Here is a 21,129-nt window from a genome sequence, read left to right on the forward strand (position 1 = left end):
AATACATGTGCCGGTTACATACATTAGAAATATGTCAAGTCAAGTGCAAATACAAGTTCACACCCAACAGACAACAGAGACACAGACACAAGCCAAGGAGAAGAAGAACAAAAACCAGAATAATTATCATAATATTTTTCAAAGGGAAAATGTTGGCATCGGGCGGGAGATGAGACAATGCATTGCACTGGGAAAACAAGTGGTCAACATATTCAAATGATAAACAGAGGAGTGGATAGAGCTCTTTGATATAGCTAAATCACCAGGATCTGGACTGGGAAACAGAAACCTGCCGGGTCTGAGGCTGACCATGAGGTGGCCATCTTGTCTAAGAACTGAGGTGGAGCGGAGAGGGAGCATAGCGAGGATCGAAGGGAATTGTGAGATAGCTAATGGAGGAGTGGCATGAGAGAACACTGGAGGTAGAGAACAGTGCAATAGGACTGAAGCAGAGGGGAGAGAAGGAGTCTTCGTGTGAACAGCAACACTGAGTGGAGAGAGAGCTCAGTGACGAGAGCAGCATGGAACAACATGCGGGGGCCGTTACCTGAATTGTACGAATACGGGCCTTTTTCTGTAAGTATCAGGTTGAGTTGAGAGGGATAAGAAAACAGACAACACCGTATCAACATACTAACAGTAATAAATACTTCATAAATCCTTCAGGCTTTGGCAGACAGGCAAAGACAGTTGGTAACAGGGCACCTGCCTGCCACCATATTGGCTTTTCAAAATTATCTGACTTTCTGTCACTTTTCACAGTGCATGTCTTACGAAATGGACGGTTGGTTCGCCACTCATGTCTCATTCCCTATCCTGAGGTTTGGGGCTCGAACAGACAGGAGCTTTCCTTCACAGTTCTAGTATAAACTAGTATACAGGTTATGGATGTGAGGGCGGAGGGGTAACCTACTCTGTATGGGTAGCCTCCGCGTGGGGCTCTCTCCGTGGAGCTGTCTGCGCTGGGGGTTGGGCGAGGCGCGGGGTAGGGGCATGGAGGACACGTCGTGGGTCTGCAGCTTGTACCAGTGAGGCTCATCATCCAGCAGGGCTGTCTCCAGCTCTATCAGGATCTAAAGAAGAAACACACCAACGTCACACACACACCACACATACAAACACACATGCATGCACACACACACACAAACACTCACAGTCCTCAACACACTAGCCACTGATAACTGGACTCAGATCAAGACCTCCACACGCCTGGCCCGACATAAAACATTTTTTATGAGGTTTTCCAGAAATCCTGATTGGAACATGTGGTCCTCTGTAGCTCAGCTGGTAGAGCACGGCGCTTGTAACGCCAAGGTAGTGGGTTCGATCCCCGGGACCACCCATACACAAAAAATGTATGCACGCATGACTGTAAGTTGCTTTGGATAAAAGCGTCTGCTAAATGGCATATTATTATTATTATTAACATTCTGGATTTCCTGCTTATTTCCTCCTGATCCCCAGAATATTCCAAACGGGATTTCTGGAAGACCTGGGTATTTTGGGAAAGTTACCAGAATTCTGCAACCCTATTGGCAGTGAGGACAGAGAGTGAGTATGTGCTGATGTTACAGTAGGTATGATGGGTCGATGACATCAACCTCCAGTAGCCTATCATCCTACTTATGGAATGTAGGGTTTTATCAAGAGCTTGACCCTATTGGTTGGATTAGTTGAGCTATCAGAGTTACTGTCCAAATCCTGACTGGATGGGTATGTTTGGTATTATATCAGAGATGGATGAGTGCCTGAGTCTGGTTAAGTGGTAGCGTTGCCGACTCCTGTTATGGATATCGCCTCAGCCCCTTATCTCTGTCTCCCTCTGTACCATATGTCTTTTTCTCTACCTTCTGACTGTCACTGTCCATAAAACAATAGAAAACTATTATGAAAAAAAAAAGAGATGGATGGGCTTACCTCTCCCAGGAACTCGCTTTCCTCCTCCCTGACCCTGGCCTGGTCCCACAGCGTGATCTCCAACATGCGCTCACGGAACTCCCGCCGGTGCACAGGAGAATACATAAAGGTCTGGTTCCATTTGGGCTCTAAGGATTTCTTTACCGTTTTTGTTCTCCTCTTGCTTTTGTCGCTGGAGGAACAATAATTCAAACTGTTTTTATTTACAACCATGGTAGAAAAGACTCCCGAACAGGTCAACACGACACAGCAAAGCACAGCACAATGGGATGAGCTGGTGAGGGAGTGAGTGATGTTGGAGCCCTGTTCAACTTTCTATTATTACTTCCATGTGTCTGAGAAGGGGTTCTCTGAGCACAGTGAAGGTGTCGGTAAATGTAGAGTAAAACATATGATGATCTTTGTGATGGTAGCAGTTTAAATGCAATGTGACATGTCCCCAAATTCAATTACCATAAATAAAAAATGATAAGTAAATAAAGCCAGACATTCTTACCATAAATTCCACTATTATGCGAGAGCCCATATCTGTATCAATCAACCAATGGCAACTTTAGGATATTGGAGGATAGGTCTAGCCACTAAGCAATGGCTGTGGATGGAATGAAGTGAAATGCTGCTAGCTAGATCATCCCGTAGTTACTGTCTCTACTCTTACCTTCTGTCAGGGAGGAAGTAGATTTTGACGTAGGGGTTCCTAGGGCGACCATCTTCCCTAGAAGGCAGGTCCTTGGCTCCCAGGATGGTGACTATTAGCTGATGGCCCACTTTGTCATACCACAGTTTGACCTATGGATGGGACAGAACAGGGTCACATGGTCACTGGGCTGCCAGTGGGGAGGGGGGGGGCTCTATATCAGGGTGACCTCATTACCCTCCACTTGGAGAGCTACTGGGTGTGCAGGGTTTAGCACCAGCCCTGCTCTATACTAACTAACGAACACACCTGATTCAGCTAATCAAGGTCCTGCATGGTGAGCAGCTGATTAGTAGAATCACTGAGTTGTGTTATATTAGAGCAGGGCTGGAGTAAAAGCCTGCACACCCAGTACCTCTCCTGGAGGAGGGTTGGCCCCCCCTGGTTTACCTATTAGGCATTAGCAGGTCACATGCTTAGCGGGGTGGGGGGTATGGGGGGGGGGGGGTACTAAAAGCATTCTTGTTTGTTGAGATATGGAAATAAGGAGATGATATGATCATATCAAGAAAAGAGAGTAGCAAAGGTTGAACAATGAGAGCTTAAATTAGCTTAATAGTGTCCACAAAACAGATATGTACTCTATGTAGCATGACCTATATCTTACCGTGCGGCTGCTCTATCCACATTTTCTAGGTGTGTTTGTGTGGAAAGGATTATACAGTATGTGTATCTATATTAATATCTACAGTATCCTGGCTCTTGGTATCTGAACCATTACAACATGAGAATTAGACTAACATGCTTTGAAATGAACACTTACTGCTTTTGGTTGTGAAATTGTATTTGGAAACATACAACACAATGCAGGCCTCTACGCTGACCCTTTTTACAAGGAGCACATGTGCACGTAAGTTGAAAAATATAGGCGCACACAAAGATATTTAGGAGCACAATGACAAATATTTGAGGTATTAAACCTAGAATCCTTAATTTTTGTAGGCGTACTAGTGCTCCTAAATTACAATTCCAGGACGCAGAGCAAAATATTTGGCGTATATGCAAGTAATATTGGTCGCCCTGTAGAGCCCTGCAATGCAGTGTCAGATACTCAGTGTATAGCTAAAATATACATATAAATCAATCATGCTGTCATGAGTGGCATCAAATACACTTCACACTTGTCAGAGCGAAGTATGGACATAACAGAGAACACTTAGAAGTAAAAAATGAAAGAAAGAAAATCAACGGAAAAATGTTTTTAAAAAATAACCGAAATATTTGTTTAAAGAAAATAAATGAAATACTAGAGGAAAATCAAGCCTTCTAAGCTCTTGCCCATACTTGCTTATGTAGATAATGACGGGAGGAGTCTTAAATCATTGCATTGACTACCACAGTTATCTCTTTATACATGCAGCAACAAAAAGCAACAGCAATCATTTAATACATACAAGATCAGTCAGGAGATCTGATATTGTCAAACAACATAGGCAGTAGGGGCCTTCAGGTCAAACAGCTTGCACTAGGAAGACTTCCTCAACATTGAAGTCCGCTCTGACCATACTACAGTACCCCCCATATGAATGATGGTATAACTCTTAAGCAACAGATTCACCTTGAAAAGTTGAAATTGAAATGATACCCCTGATGTAATACATTACACTGCTTATATTTCCTGTACAGTCGGCTACATCATTTACATTGACATTATTGCATGGCCTGGTTAAGTAGAGCATAACACTACTTCTACAGAAGGCTAATAGATCGACCTCCAGGAGCTGAGCCAAGGGTACACTACACACCTATTTATAGACTTCCATTCTCACCCTCTCCTTATCTGACAGATAGTGTGAGGTGTTGGCTATACATCACCTACCTTTAAACGAGGAAACCAACAGTGCATATCATACCAGAAACTCCTATACAGTATACAGTATATATATTTTGTTCTAAGCTAAGCTGATGCTTGACAAGGACATGATGGGACCTATATACAAATATGATTTCCCAAATAACATGAGTACTCCACACTCCAACTCTCACAAGCTAGCCAGAATAATGACAACTCCTCAAAAAGGTCCCACAGAAAGATAGAGACTCCTTGCATGTTTGGTTCAAGTGAATTCAAATGGTAAAAGATTACTTTAAATCTGCTTTAAAATAAGGGAGAGTTATCTTAGCCCACTTTTAACTGCAATATTTACATTTTAATCATTTAGCAGACGCTCTTATCCAGAGCGACTTACAGTTAGTGAGTGCATACATTTTTCATACTGGCCCCCCGTGGGAATCGAACCCACAACCCTGGCGTTGCAAACGCCATGCACTACCAACTGAGCTACACGGGGCAATATGACATTTACGGCCATTCAAAAATGTCAACATAAATATTTGGCAAACGTTGTGTTCATGATTACCAGTTGTTGACCGCTGTTGTTATAGCAACCTATTCAGGACCTGAGGGAGTCAAGCCAATGAGGATGAGGGTCCAGTCTAGTTTCATGTTCCACAGAACAAATAAGCTCATTTATTTGTCCCACAAAATGTAATAGTTTTTCTAAAACATTTAAGGAGACACCCTCCTTTAATTGCCAATGTGGAGCACTGTTGCAGCTGACTAGGTATAAAAGTCCCATGTCAGCTAACATGTTGAGCAATGTGTTTGAGCTTGTTGTTGCTGTTGAGCGTAGGCTACAGGATCTGGCAACGGAAGAGTGTCTCTCTGAAATATTTCCTTTAGATTAGTTAGTCATGCAAAGAGTCGAGACTCCTGGCATAACGGTATGATCATGTTATATGGTATCAATGAATAATAATAATAATAATAATAATAATAATGATGATGATAGAATGCACCGCACTGCAAGGGAAAGATGCTGCCATTTCCCTGGTATGCATTTTCCAAGATGGAAGAAACCAAAAAGGCAAAAGAAAAAGGCGAGCGAAGACCAAAGAGAATGAGTCTGTGAGTCAGACAGGTGTTTACCTGGACCCTAGGGACAAAAGGCGCTGTTCTTCTACTAAGGCTTTGGCTCTGGGTAAGCAAAATTAAACAACAACAAAGAAAAATGCAATAAAACCAAAAAAACATAAAACAACCAACAAAACACACTCACTGGACTCTAACCAGTGCCACAATAACACAAACACATTTTGAGGAGGAGGGGATGGAGAGTCAATCTAGCTGTGTGTGTTTTTCCCCACCGTTCATTAGCATCAATCTGCATCTCATTATTCACTAATGTGTTGTATTGTCTTGGAGCCTTATCTGTGGGTTCCTGTACCTCCACACTGTAATCCTCAGGCTGCTCCGCTCCCGTTTTCACAGAAAATGATTGATGACTTCTAACTAAGCATTCCCTTCCTTGCTCTCTGGACTGTAACTTTCCTTCCTTTCTTCATTTAACATTTGCGTCACGATGACGTATTCAATTCCAATTGTTCCCTCAACACAGTTTGAGAATAATATGAATATGAATATAAATAATAATAATAAACACAATACAATTTCTAACTGCATCCAATGTATTATTCAGCTGGCACTTGATCCAGCAAGGTAATATACTACAGTATATCAACTACAGTATATTAATTACAGTATAACTACAGTATATTAATTACAGTATATTAATTACAGTATAACTACAGTATATTAATTACAGTATATTAATTACAGTATAACTACAGTATATTAACTACAGTACGATTCAAATACTCCTGTTTTGGTTTCAAGGTCAGCTCATTGATGAAATGAAGAGAACTTCTGGATCTGAGTGCTGTGTGTCTGTGTGCTACAGGTAGGGATTGCAGAGATCAGAGCTGCAGCCTGATTGGCTGACTGGGTTCTATTTGCGTCATAACTGTCAGCACGGGCCTCCTGGGTGTAGGCCTATGAATACTTGAGGGCCTGTGTGTGCATGCCACCTCTCTCTGCGCTCCTTCTCACCCAGGCTCTCACTCTGCTCTGCCATGCTCCTGTTACATACAGACAGGAGAGGAGAGGAGAGGAGCCAGGCGGAGACGCTAGCAGCAGCACAGATTAGATCTCCCCCTCCTCACCAAAGAAAACAACAACAAGCAGAAAGAACACTGACATCAAAAGCTTCCTTCTCTTCCTTCCTTCTCTGGCTCTAGGAGCAGTTTTACTGGAGAGCAACATTACAGTACAAGGCTTACAGTGTTTACCGACACACAGTCAACTATCAAACATTCTCATGTCTTCTGATAAACAAATACACTATGGACTTTCTTGATAGACTGATATATTTTGACTGATATAGACTGGTATATTTTTTGATAGCTTGATATATTTAATTGATATCTTTTTATTTGTAATAACATATAATATGGATGTGTTTTCATAAGGGAAGAGATTGAAAAGCTGTTACAATTTCATAACTATCTTTATATTTTCTCCAAGAAACGAAATATCCTGAGTGTTGAGACAACAAAAGAGGTGTTGGAGGTTAGCACTAGTCTATTTCCGTCTGGCCTCCTGAGTTTCAGAGTTCATTCCTCCCATGTTTATCTCAACTGACAAGCCTTTTACTCACCTCCCCCAAGAGTATATTAGGCATCAGATAATAAGCAACATGGTTCAGGGTAACATGATGTATGGTCCTATGTTGGGTTGGGATGGGTCTAACTGAACCAAACTCTCAGAGCTCCAGCTACTCTCAAAGCTCCAGCTACTCTCCAGAGCTCCAGCTACGCTACAGAGATCCAGCTACTCTCAGATCTCCAGCTACTCTCCAAAGCTCCAGCTACTCTCCAGAGCTCCAGCTACTCTCCAGAGCTCCAGCTACTCTCCAGAACTCTGGCTACTCTCAGAGCTCCAGCTACTCCCACAGCTCCAGCTACTCTCAGAGCTCCAGCTACTCTCAGAGCTCCAGCTACTCTCAGAGCTCCAGCTACTCCCACAGCTCCAGCTACTCTCAGAGCTCCAGCTACTCTCAGAGCTCCAGCTACTCTCAGAGCTCCAGCTACTCCCACAGCTCCAGCTACTCTCAGAGCTCCAGCTACTCTCAGATCTCCAGCTACTCCCACAGCTCCAGCTACTCTCAGAGCTCCAGCTACTCCCACAGCTCCAGCTACTCTCAGAGCTCCAGCTACTCTCAGATCTCCAGCTACTCCCACAGCTCCAGCTACTCTCAGAGCTCCAGCTACTCTCAGAGCTCCAGCTACTCTCCCTGAATACTGCAGAGAAAGAGAGAAAGAAAGCCTTTGTTCTCAAACCCTCTGTGTGAAGCTACACTGTATGATCCTTTCCTGCAGGTAATGTAGGCCCAGACAGAGCCAGGGTGTATTGTGGGTATTGTAGTAGGGTACTCACTGAGAGCTGTCCTGACAGGTACTGTGGGGCGTCCCGCAGCATCCCGGGACTCATGGGAGACGTGACAGAGATGGAGGGGCGATCCATCTTCTGAGACTCAAAGGAACTCGAACCTGAGACAGGACAGATAGTGGGGAGGTCACATGATTAAATCTGAAACACTGTCTGTCTATGAAGATTATGTGGTTTTGGTAACATACTTCAAGAAGAGGAAGAGAGGAAGGGAGAGAGAGGCTAATTAGCTATCATTGGGAAATGAAAGATAGGCCTAGCCAGACTTACTTGATTCCAGTTGTGCATGTGTGCTGTCTGGTATTCGAGGAATATCTCTGAAAGGAGAGAGAGAGAGAGAGAGAGAAAGAGAGAGAGAGAGAGAGAGAGAGAGAGAGAGAGAGAGAGAGAGAGAGAGAGAGAGAGAGAGAGAGAGAGAGAGGGATGAGGAAGGAGGAGGGGATCAATTTGTGCTAATGCTGAATGCACTGTATTTGAATAGTTCTAAGCAGAGCATTAGTCTTCATTTTCCCGTACAGCAGCTCCCTCCCTCAGCAACACAAAGCAGGTCAAATATAGACACTGACAAAGCAAAGGGGTTTCTGATTTCTCTGGGTATCTCTACTTTCAAAAACGATTGGCATCCCGCTGTTTGTGGAGGAGAGGGGGAGAGTGGGTAGTGAGACAGAGAGAGAGAGGCGGCAGCCACTGTTCATTTCACTGTGCCGCACTGCTAGTCCCATATGAGCCTCTGACTGCCATCACACTGGAGGACTGATGGAGGGGAGGGATATTGGGAGGGAGGAAGGGGGGATGGTTGGGAGGCAGAGATGTTAAATAAACAAGCTGGTGCAAAACAAATTAAATTCAAATACACTCAGCTCCCTTTTTTCCATTTCTCACATCCTCTCTCTCCTCTGCAAGACACATACGCAAGACACATATTTCTACAAGTGTATGAATGAGAATACACTCCAGTTTTTATTGGTTCAGTAGTAATACGTGTGGTTGTTGTTGTGAGGTCTTACCCTATGGGCCTTGAGACCACCAGTTCCACCTGGGGTTCTGGCTTTGATTCTAGAATGATATTGTAAACTTCTTTAAATGTGGCTCCTTGTAAAAACCTCCCGTTCCACTCCAGCACCTGGTCGCCTGTAAAACAAGAGATGCAGTCAGTCATCCACACACCAAGACGTCAGCTGGCACGGTGCAGCTCTGAACATGGGAAGCATAGTTATAAATGTAGTTAAAAACATGACAGGTGTAGTTATAAACATGAGCAGGCCCACATTATGGAAAAAAAATGAGAATATGAATGGTATTATAGAAAACACGGCACACATAAACAAACAGTACATCATTGTTATCTTCCTGCTAAGGTAATATTATAAATCATTGAACAGGCCTCGGTCGCCACCCTTATGGTAACAAATAACATCTGTCCATACATGTTGTAATTAAAAAACAAATGATATTATTGTAATTAATAGTGCTATTAAATGAAGGTCAAAGGGTATCAGAAGTTAAAACAAGGTTCTGACCCAGTTCAACACCAGCTCACCAAGTAATCAAAATGATTCTTGAATCACTGAAGTTGTTTATTAAATCTACAGTGCTGTGTACATGAGAAATGTATTGACAATCTTCAGCGTGCTTGAAAAAATATTGTATCTATAAGTGTAGTTCTAAACATGGTAAGGGACATAGTTAGAGTATAAAATGAGGTCAGTAGGTACCTGGTCTGAGGTGTCCAACAGTGTCGGCTAGACTTCCTTTCCTCACTTTAGTGATAAAAGCACAAAGTCTACCAGATTCTGTCATCTTTCCACCCACCACCTGTGAAGGTGACACACATCAACATGTAGTGTTAGTATATAGTATTATACTGTAACATAATCACACCCTCAATATAGTGTAAGCGGTCTGGCAGGGAAGGAATATGGATGCACTGATCACTTTGTTTCACAGAAACATATTTATTTACCATGTTTGAAAATTGCAACCTGCAGATCTAGAGCTAATTCTAATTGCATATGTAGCCACATAGCGTCATTCTGCCCGTAGGGTGCTATTCTTGAATAGAGAATAGAGAAAGTAGCTACATGTTTAGTGAAAATGTACATCTCTTTTCATAATGTTGAATGTCCCTGTGTGTTGTGTTGTGTTGGAGCCCTGGGGCCAGCTCTCTCTGTCTGGTGCTCTCTATGTCTGGTGCTCTCTCTGTCTGGTGCTCTCTCTCCATTGTGCTGGAACACTTGAGGCCTGGGGGGTCTATAGCAGGCCAGGTAGCCCAGCTCTGCTCTACTCTGTAAGCCCCTGAACCACTCTCCCTCCACAGGCATCAGACAAATAAAATCCCCTCTTAATGACAGTTGAATGCCAACATACAAAGGAGCTTAGGGAAGTCTCCTAAATGAAATGGCTTTATGTAACAGCCGGGCGGGAGAGTGGGAGAAGAGGAAAGGGACTGAGAGAGAGAGAGAGAGAGAGAGAGAGAGAGAGAGAGAGAGAGAGAGAGAGAGACAAACAGACTGGCTGGTCACTGCTTGCTGCTGAGCGAGGAAAAACACATAGCGTACCGTACAGCACAAAGAGGCACTGACCAGACACAAACATACCAATTCAGGAAGCTCATTCAATCAGTAATGATTTTCGGATCTTGCCACTCTCCTTTTCTCTGACGGCCCTCACTGTGCTAGCTCTCATTGTGCTTTGGCTAGCTGTGTGTGCTCAGCTTTCTTACCAGCCCACGCTGCTCAGGCCGCACAGATCGTTCAGTTGAACGCATTAGGGAGAGTAAGGAAAACCCAAGCTACTTTTCATCACAGAATCTAACCGTCTAATCATTATATACTGTAAATATGAGGCATATGTTTAGTAGCCTACTTACAGTACTGTACATAATGGGGAATTGTCTCTGACTGAGCATTTGAAATAGGCTTTTCTACATAACCATAGTGTATAGTACGCTCTCACAGCATCTGGTAGTTTAGAGACAGCATCCCAAATCGCACCCTATTCCCTATTTGGTGCACTACTTTTGACCAGGTCCCTGGTTAAAAGTAGCGCACTATATAGGGAATAGGTTGCAGTTTGGGATGCAGCGAGAGTTTTGGAGAGATGTGTTTGTGCCAACGAATGTCGTTCATTAAAACGGTTCAATGTGAGCATGTGTATCCCAAATGGCCCCCTATTCCCCATATAGTGCACTATTTTTGACCAGGGCTCTGGTAAAAATAAGTACACTGTATAGGGAATAGGGTGCCATTTGGAACACAGGCATGAACATAAAGTATTTGATATCAAGACACAGCTCATTAGTATTAATCAGGAAAATAATTAGCCGCCTAATGAATATTAAATCATGAATAATACAATGATGTAATTAAGCCACACATATCACTTCAAAATGTATACACAGATAAAAAATAGCCACAACATAGTTTTTACAATGCTTATTGTGGTGAAGAATTTGATCGTTATTATTTTGTTCTGATACAAAGGTGTAGTGTCCACTCATCATATACCATTCAGAAATATCATTCAAAAATGTTTAGATCATCTTCAGTATGGGCCTTTTGAGCATGAATACCCAACGGGAAAAACTGCTGGTAATGACTCCATTATGATGTCATGATCAGGTTGTACTGGATGTTGCATAAGGACGTTTTGTTAAGTTCTTTATAGCAACGTCTTTTTTCTCAACCACAAAACCAGTTTACAACCAGAAAATTATGTCAATAAGACATAATTTGCCAAATTATGTCCGCTGGGTATACTCTTTAGTGAGGCCCAAACGCCAACCTATTCCATTTGGGAAGCAACCTTTAAATAGTGATGGACAACTGTAATAATAAACAGCCTCTGACCATCAGGTCAGACTGGTCCCAGTAGATAGACAGAAGTCCAGACAGAGAGGTCAGACAGACGGGTCAATCCTAGTGGGCCGGACAGACGGACTCACCTTCAGCCCCAGCAGTGCTCCTGAGTCTCGAGGTACACTTCCATCCTTCATCCGCTTGTTGAGCAGAATCCGCCCTATTAGGCGGTCCCCATCTTTGGAGGGCTGCCATGTCACCGGATGCTACAGGAGCACACACAGCAACAACACACCTTGTGTTTTACAACTCATCCACACCAGATTCACTTCAATCACTTCAACACTTTAAAAAGACTACTACAGAAAAGTGGGTATCATGTGAGGAGGTGGGGTGAGGGGGGGGGGGGGGGGGGGGGGGGGGTGTTCAATTAATTTGATTTAATGAAAGATCATACAAGCTCTGGTTAGTTATCTAATCTGGTGATTATAGCTCTGTCTCTATCCTTTCTATTTCAGATTATAGAACCTGTCTTTTCTTTTGGGATTAGCCGGATTGTCACAATTAGATAATAAAATACATAATTCATCAAAATCGACAAAATAATTGTATCTGCTGCATCACAGTTATACGTACTGTAGTTGAAGGCAAATGTTATATCAATGGCAAAATAAAACTATAGTCACAATAACACAGCCCACATTTTGACTAGCTATGTCCATAAAGATATTTCATGGAAGTACTTCAATCTGATTTTTGGTACTATTTTCACTAAAAATATTCAATACACATTTTTCTTGGTATGTTATGTTATGCTAAATGTATAAAAGTGTTATTCAATTAAAATGAAAAATGTTGCACATCCAATGGCAGGGCTTGTGTGATCCTGCGAACAGGGTAGAGGTAAAGTGCATTCAGCACCCCATACAGGGTAAAACAGGCAAACCATCCCGCCCTCCTAGTCACCACAGAGCAAAGCAGAAGTTCCACACAAAACATCAGAGAAAATCTGCACTGAATTTTTACATTTTTGCAGACGCTCTTATCCAGAGCGACTTACAGTTAGTGCATACATTATTTTTAGATTTTTCATACTGGCCCCCTGTGGGAATCGAACCCACAACCCTGGCATTGCAAACACCATGCTCTACCAACAGAGCTACATCCCTGCTGGCCATTCCCTCCCCTACCCTACCCTGGACGAATTGTGCGCCGCCCCATGGGTCTCCCGGTCGCAGCCGGCTACAACAGAGTCTGGATTCAAACCAGGATCTCTAGTGGCACAGCTAGCACTGCGATGCAGTGCCTTAGACCACTGCACCACTCGGGAGGTAGAATCTAGAACATCTCAATTCAACTCAGCCACATTGGCATCAAATCCAGTTGAGTTGGGATGAGTGTAGATTTTGTCTGATGGTCTGTGAGGGAGGCCTTAGCTGAAGGCAGGGCTGCACTCCACCACTCTCTGCCCTGCTCTGCTAAACACAGCACTACACCTTCACAATGGAACAGTTAGACACAATTCATTATGGAAAAAAACAAAGTAGGATTTATGGATGAAAACTCCCAAAAGAACAGCACAGAGGGATGATTAAGGCCAAGACGAAAAAGATGAAATCACAACAAACATGACAGTAGAAGGGAAAAAAGAAAAACGTAACTTGTGTAAAACAAATCTAATCGTCCCTGTTATAAGTTATAAGTGCTTGGTTTAGTTTTGGTATTGGACTGAGTGGAGATCTAGGGGAGATAATGACTTGACTAGGTAGTGTACGTTGGGAGAGGAGGGGTCATTCCAGTGAGGGACTGGAGGCCTGTGTCTGTGAGAGGTAGGTGTCGTTACCCTACTGTAACGTTACTAAGATGGCCGCTACAGTAACAATAACACAACAGACTAAGAGCAACTAACAACATGCAACTAGAGGAGTGGACATTCCTGTGTGCCATGACAAAAAGAGAGTTGTGTTTGAATGCTCCTGGATTAATCTTTATGTTGCCAGAGAGCAAACAGCAGAGCAAGAAAGAGGGTTTCCCCATCTCCTATTTCGGCAACACCCAGCAAGGTGCTGTCGAAATTAAATCAATCAAATCAATTCCCCGGAATAATAATACAACCGAAGCTCAAAGGAAAATCAATCAATTCAAATTAAACCAAATAAACATGTCTACTATTAGAGACAGATAGCAAACAAAGACCGGAGGAGGTAGTTAAAGAAAATAAAATAAAAAATAAAGAAGAAAATGCAGATAGTTTGGCTACATAGTCTCCAGTACCTTCTCACTATAGCTATGCTGATTCTCCTCGTTTAGGGTAGTGCTACTGCACGTATCAACGCCAGAGTCTTTAACCTGGGGTTCGCACCATTCTGCGTCCTCTTCCAATGAGTGGCCCCCAAAGCGCACAATTTTCTTTTGCCTCTCAGTTAAGGTGTTGTGTGTTGAGTCGGACAAAAATGCCTGCTCAATAGTTTTTCTTTTTCCCCTTTGACTGTCCCCTACAGGTGTGGGATAAAAAACAGAAAGAAAGAAGAAAACACATGCGGAGGTGTAAATAAAACAAAACATGAAATGACAAAGGACTCAGAGGGGGAAGGAGGGGGGGGGGGGGTTAGGGGCTCCGCATGTCTCACCAAAGACATTGGGGAGGCCTCGCTGCTATGCCATGACGCATGGTCCAACCAGTGGCCATCCAAATCTCCTGTGGGAGCCACACACACACACATCACACACACACACACATCACACACACACACACACACACACACACAAGACAGGACAGCGAGAGGGACAGGTGAGGACCACAGAACCCCAACGTACAGTGCTGACACACACACGCAGACACACACACTCACACATACACTCACAGGTGAACAACAATAGCTCCTGTGAAGAGAGTAGAAACATGCAGCCCACATACAGTAGATGGGCCTCTCTGAAGTTAATACTGCGATGGTATACAGCACAGAGTACATGACCACTACAACACACATTCAGACAGCACAAGCACAGACCATTCAGGTTTCCCCCAAAAAAAATAACCAGTATCTTCACGCTGTGTTTAGTCTTGGAACAATTCTCATTGGTTCCAAGACCAAACCAGGCCCCACACACTTATTCATAAATCATTCACTCATGTTGCCAGTCAAACCTCTTTTCCAAGACATTCTGTTGAAGCAAACTAGCCAAATATATCGCTGTAACTCTCTGCAGTCATAACTTTAAAGCATGTGACAGACAGACAGACAGGAATTAATATTGTTCAAATTAAGATAGCGTCCGTGCGTCCTGCTATCTTACCAGCCTGGGTCTGGATCAGAGAGAGCGAGAGAGGAATGTGCTTCCTGGGATGTAATATGTTTAACGGGGACAAAGACGGCAATGCCCCAGCAACCTTAACTAACCTCAACCTAAAGTGCACCAGGGAGAGCTTTTAAAGATGCTATCCCGATTACTGCCTTGCCCAAATCTGTACTGGAGGAATCAGTGGATGGGATGGATGGATACAGCCTTGAGAGATGGAGGCTGGGCAAATGGCTATAATGCCATTACATGTTCAGTTTTTCCCTTATTTTTGTGTTGAGTGAGTAGCAGTCATATTCCCTCAACCCGGCAGGCCAGGCAGGGACTTCAGCAGTCAGGGAGAGAGTTCATATTTTTCTCTGTGTCTGTGCTCTGTGTGTGCACTTTCTCCAATAAGGCTCAGTCAGTCTGTCTGTCTGTAATCTGTCTGATGTGGTTCAGGGGGATCGATGGAGACTGGCTCCCTCAGACAAACCAACAACTAGTCCCTGTAAATGCCGATATATCTCTCTCTCTCCTCTATCCATTCTCAACCCATCTCTCTCCTGATAGAGAGATCATCATCTTTAGATCCAACATGACTTCTGGACCTGTTTTCTAGAACGACATCATCTCGTTATAGACTTCAGCAGCGTTTCCTCTGGTTGATGATGGTGGGTGGTGGATGTTCAGAGAGAGATTGCAACAAGCACTTCAATTTGATGAAGAGGCTTGTAAAGCCAGCTAATGAAAAGAGTGAGAAGTAGTGAGTGTTGAAGTCTTCCCAGACAGAAGGAGAGGTACGGAGGGCTGAGGAGAGGATGAGTACTTTTGCAGCATTCTTTCTTTGAAGTTAACATGAGATATTAGTGTCTGTCTCTCTATCTGTCTCTCTCAGCCAACGGAAAATATATCAACACATTAAACACTCCTGATAAACACTCCTATTTAGTAGTACTATTAGCTTCCATAGGCCACTCACTTTACAACCCAATAAGACAAAAATTCGGCATCATGAAATTATTCAAATTAAAAGCATACAGCTACATAGTATGAGGTATGGCCAGCCACTTGCTCACAGATTTTGTCACAATGGACCGTTCAGGACACTGGATCTGTCTTCATTGCCGATGTGGCGATATATAGCTTAGCGTATGTATGCAGTATTTTTTTTAAATCCTTTTATTATTATTTTTTTACGTAGGCAAAAATCCAGTCCATTTAAAATGATGTGTTTGCTCAACTTGTCTCATATGTTCACTCAACTATAAATTATTATTTGGGCATCTGAACAAAAAAAAAGGCTTTGCAACTGGTTACACACACACGGTTTTTAACATACAATGTTTTCAACTTACAAATTTGATACACGTTGACATTGTGCATGTTCATTTACAGAGTAATTCATATTCAACATGTCCTCACGTGGGATTTGAACTCCCAACCTTTTGGTTCATGGCATTTCGATTTTCCTGCTATGACACAATGTCTGTGTCAATTATCAGTTAATCTGACTATTCTCCCATCATTTATTTTATTTACTTATTTCAGCAATTTTGAATGTACTTTTAACAGAGCTAAGATTTACTTTGAAGTGCAAAGTGTAGCAATACAGGTGAAAACATTGTGTGTTAAAAGTGCGGTGTGTGTAACTAGTTTCACAGCCTTTTTTAGGTAAGACACTCAAATAAAAATGTCTAGTTGAATCAACATATGAGACAATTTGAGCAAACACATCATTTTAAGTTGACTGAATTTTTGCCTACGTTTTCTAAAATTGAAGCTAAGTTTGGGCAAACTCTTTTATTTTGTTCAGGTAACACTTGGCCGGAAAAGTTGAGTCAACAAAAAATAGGCTGTGGAACAAGTTACTTAATAATAATTAGTTGAAACAACTAGATTTTTTTAATAGTATGCGTGTGTGAGTTCAACCGACTGTAATACACACTACACAGTGTGCCCATATGTCTGCAGGCACAGGTAAAGTGAAATAGAACCAGTGCATTTATGCAACCCAAAGCTGCACGCATCATCTCCTTCGCATCAGCTCTCCATAAAGCAGTTAGCCTGGTGAATACATAACTACATCTGGGAGAAGTCAGGGAATTCTGTTGGAAGGACATAAAATTTGCTTTATGCTTCATATGCTGTTAGGGTTGGGGGTTTGGGTAAGATGGGAAGGGAATGGGGGGAGATAAGATGCTCTCTCAATATTTCTCTCTAAATGTATAGCCCTGGCCTGTAGCTTTACTCTAGGGTTGCTATCAAGAGGGTTGAGGATCATGTCGTTGGAAGCTGAGAAAACAGTAAAAAACGTCGACATCAATATCCATGAATATTTTTCAAGCCTGGCCGAGACACTGCACGGCAGAGCAAGGTCAAGTTCTATACAAAACAACCAGCCACCCTCCTCCTATCACCATCCCTCCACCCCTCCCCTGGTCCTATCACAAGCCCTCCATCCCTCCACCCCTCCCCTTGTCCTTTCACAAGCCCTCCATCCCTTCACCCCTCCACCCGTCCCTGTGGGTGCTCAAACCACTTACTGTATACAGTTATGCCCAGTGATAAAACATTATGGAAGTCCCCAGATGGGCTGTGCCCTCCGTGACCTGCTGAAACCAACAGCTGACAACACTCAACACTGATTACCCTCCCTGCCACACACACACAAACACACACACACACACACAAACACACCGAGCTGCTGATGCTACTCGCCATAAACACAATAACACATTTTAGCATCGCTGCCTCTCCTCTCCCTGCCTCTCTCTGTCTCAGCTGCTGCAACCAAATTACTTTGCAATTGTGTTCATGATAGCCCCAAACAGCATACGGCTTGCAATTCTAACAATCACAGATGTTTAAATCACATAGACATGTTTAAATCATATTGACATGTTTAAATCACATAGACATGTTTAAATCACATAGACGCAGAACCGAAGCAGTGTGTTAAACTAAGAGTGAGTCCCTGGAACCGCAGTCATTCTCTCTCCAGCTCATCTGAAGGCTATCACACACACACACACACACACACACACACACACACACACACACACACACACACACACACACACACACACACACACACACACACACACACACACACACACCATCCACCGCCGCTGCCACATGCCTTAGATGGGGGCTGGGCTAGGCTACTGTAGTCCCAGTCTAGAGAATGTGGTCTCCCTCTGTTGCCTCCCTCTCCCTCCTGTTTTATTAACAGTGCCAACCACAATTGGGCCCTGATCCCAGGTGTGGCCCTGGTGAGGCCCGGTAAAAACCCCACTGAGGGTGCTTCAGCCAACAGGAAACTCATCACGGCTGTAAATTGTGAGCATCAGCAGTCTCCTCCCTCCCTCCTCCCTCCCTCGTCCCTCCCTCCCTCCCGGCCCCCCATTTGGTTTCACTCGGGCTCTGCGCAGCAGGAGCGGAGGCCCACCACCAAAGTGCTGATTCAGGGTTCCGGCAGCAGCACAACGTGGGGAAGACACAGCGGCGAAAGAGCTCATTGCCAGCAGGCCATCCATCACTTTGACAACTCAATAGAAACCAGTGTAAACTATTAATTGGATCATTAATTATTGATGCTGTTTTTACTACAATTTGGGGGGTGAGAGCAGAAAGAGAGAGAGAGAGAGAGAGAGAGAGAGAGAAAGAGGTGAAACATTGTGTATGTTTAAACATATCCATGCTGTGAGGGAAAGGGAGCAGATTGTGTCTGTGAAAGCAGATTGTCCAAAAACATCCAATGTGTAGCAGGTTAAAGAGCTACAGAATCAATTATTATTTAGGTCATATGCTTTTTATTCAATACTTAATGCTTAAAAAAAATATATATAATAATCAATGTACTGTTATTACAATGTAGAAACACACACTATAATATGATGAGTTTTTTTGTCTGGCATTGAACATAAGAATGCCCTTTATTCAGCAGGGTGATGTTGGACTAGTCCTTGTCCTAACAGACAGAGCACGAAACCTCCAGAACCAGACGAGCGATAGAGCTGTAATGAGAATGTAGTCTGGTTTATCACTACACAACATCCACTTCTCTCTCTCTCTTCTGCCCCCCCCCTCTCTCTTTCTCTCTCGCTCTCTTGCTCGCCCCCTCTCTCTCATCTCTATCCTTCCTTTTCTCCCTCCCTCTCTCCCCCCTCTCTCCCCCTCCCCCTCACTGCCTCTCTCTCTCTGTCTCCTCTCCTCTTTTCTCGTATCTGTCCTGCCTGCACTATCATGAGGCGGCATGTCAGGAGATCAATACGGAGGAAAACAGAGGGAGAGGGACGTCACACTAAATCAGTCTCCCAGCCTCACTACCGACGGGCCAGCCAGGAGCAGCCAGGAGCCCAGGCCATTACTGATGGCACATCCTCCCTATCTCTCCCTCCCTCACCTCCACCCCAGACCCCCAGAGTGCCCAGGGTCAGAGAGCATGGCACGAGGCGTGCTTAGCCTGCCATAACACACCCATTTATTCACCTCACCCACCTCGGCCTCCCTCCCTTCCTTCCAGGCCAGGCCAGTCAAGCAGCTCACTGAGTACATTACATAGCAGAGCCCTTCCAGGCCAGTCAAGCAGCTCACTGAGTGCACTACATAGCAGAGCAGACCATAGTGCTGCTGACTGGCCACAGATGGCCAAAAGGTGCTTTCTGCCTATTTACTCTTACCCTCAGCTTTCTCCCCCCTCTGTCCAAGCTATTAGAATGTATGTTCTGCTTATCTGGTTATGGCTCGTCCTTCAATGTCACACTGGACTGACTGGGTGAAGGGAAAATTCTGCTGGCCAGACACCATTCCTACTGCTAATCATTGAGCGCTTGCTTACTATGCATGTTACATTCAGGTGTTTTACAGACTCGGGACAGGGGTTTTAATGACAGACAGTCTAAGACAATATAAGTCCCCCCCCCCCCCCCCTAAATACAAAACCTTACATCAGAAGCTCACCTCAGCAGCCCACATTCAAACTACTCTGTGACCCCACCACTACCGTGATCCTTAATATTTAAATTTTAGTCATTTAGCAGACGCTCTTATCCAGAGCGACTTACAGTTAGTGAGTGCATACATTTTTCATACTGGCCCCCGGTGGGAATCAAACCCACAACCCTAGCGTTGCAAGCGCCATGCTCTACCAACTGAGCTACAGGAGGCCCACGACCTTCACAATACAATGTTGTGTTTTCTTCATCTATCTGCTGTCTGTCGGTCTGTGTGAAACCTTGGAAAGCCCCCTCGATCCGTACAGCATCAATAATGGAGCCAGTTTGAGCTAACCTAGCCATGTGCTACTTCCCTCCCTCTGTGAGGAAGACAGTTACATAACACAGGGACTGGGGAATGTTGACTGCCTGGATTCTCCTCCTCTTCCTCCTCCTCCTCCTCCTCCACCTCCTCCTTACCTCTTTCCCTGCGAAGCAGCTCTGCATTCCTACTCTCCTCCCCTGTCCTCTTTTCTCCTCTCCTCTTCTCTCTTTTTCTCTCCTTCCTCTCCTCTCCTCCTCATCCGTCTTTCCTGCCTTTGACGCCGCCAAGGTAAAAGCCCCCATAATTACAGATTTGACAACAAAATCAGTTTGCAATTATGATGACTGTGGGCCTGCGTGGAGTGAGTCAAGTGGCCCAACTGCTTGAAGGATAGCTTTGGATGTTAATTCTGTACGAAAATTGGGTTTAATTCAATGTGTGTGTGTGTGTGTGTGTGTGTGTGTGTGTGTGTGTGTGTGTGTGTGTGTGTGTGTGTGTGTGTGTGTGTCAAGGGGAGAGTTTCGTTCAGAAGCAGGAGAATGAAAAACGACCCTTTGTCTATAACCATTTCCTGTTGTAACATAAAAGTGGGAAGGCTAGAGGACAGGGAACAGGGGACAGGGGAGAGTCTGTGTGTTGCTATTTAGCATGTAGTTGTCTGTAGGAGTAGTGGAGATCTGAAATACAGGCCTTAAACCCTTACAGATGTCGTACAGTATAATACCTATCCTGTCCAGAATCCTATCCTATAGTGTTGAAGGGAAACCGACATGATGAGGCTGATTCATGTTGATATTTGCCAACCATTTAGTGCAGGTTGGCGTTTATTGTCATGAGTCTTGCCCTGGAGGCAGCTCTGCAGAGTGGTCACTAGCTGGCACAGCCAC

At 43.9% G+C, this 21,129-nt stretch overlaps 1 pseudogene across 1 annotated transcript in view; it reads right to left on the reverse strand.

The window, feature by feature from the left end:
- LOC311108241 (regulating synaptic membrane exocytosis protein 2-like) overlaps positions 1–21,129 on the reverse strand; it is a 142,937-nt pseudogene that overhangs the window by 33,443 nt on the left and 88,365 nt on the right. The window contains exons 7-17 of the transcript in view: positions 13,973–14,193; positions 11,845–11,964; positions 9,617–9,716; positions 8,909–9,032; positions 8,172–8,218; positions 7,890–8,002; positions 5,544–5,591; positions 2,576–2,706; positions 1,918–2,089; positions 914–1,073; positions 481–574 (exon numbers count right to left, since the gene is read on the reverse strand). The product of the transcript in view is annotated as a regulating synaptic membrane exocytosis protein 2-like (transcript). The remainder of the gene's footprint in view (positions 1–480; positions 575–913; positions 1,074–1,917; positions 2,090–2,575; positions 2,707–5,543; positions 5,592–7,889; positions 8,003–8,171; positions 8,219–8,908; positions 9,033–9,616; positions 9,717–11,844; positions 11,965–13,972; positions 14,194–21,129) is intronic.

The sequence above is a fragment of the Coregonus lavaretus genome (assembly GCF_964263955.1).
Source record: "Coregonus lavaretus genome assembly, chromosome: 3".
Lineage (NCBI taxonomy): Eukaryota > Metazoa > Chordata > Actinopteri > Salmoniformes > Salmonidae > Coregonus > Coregonus lavaretus.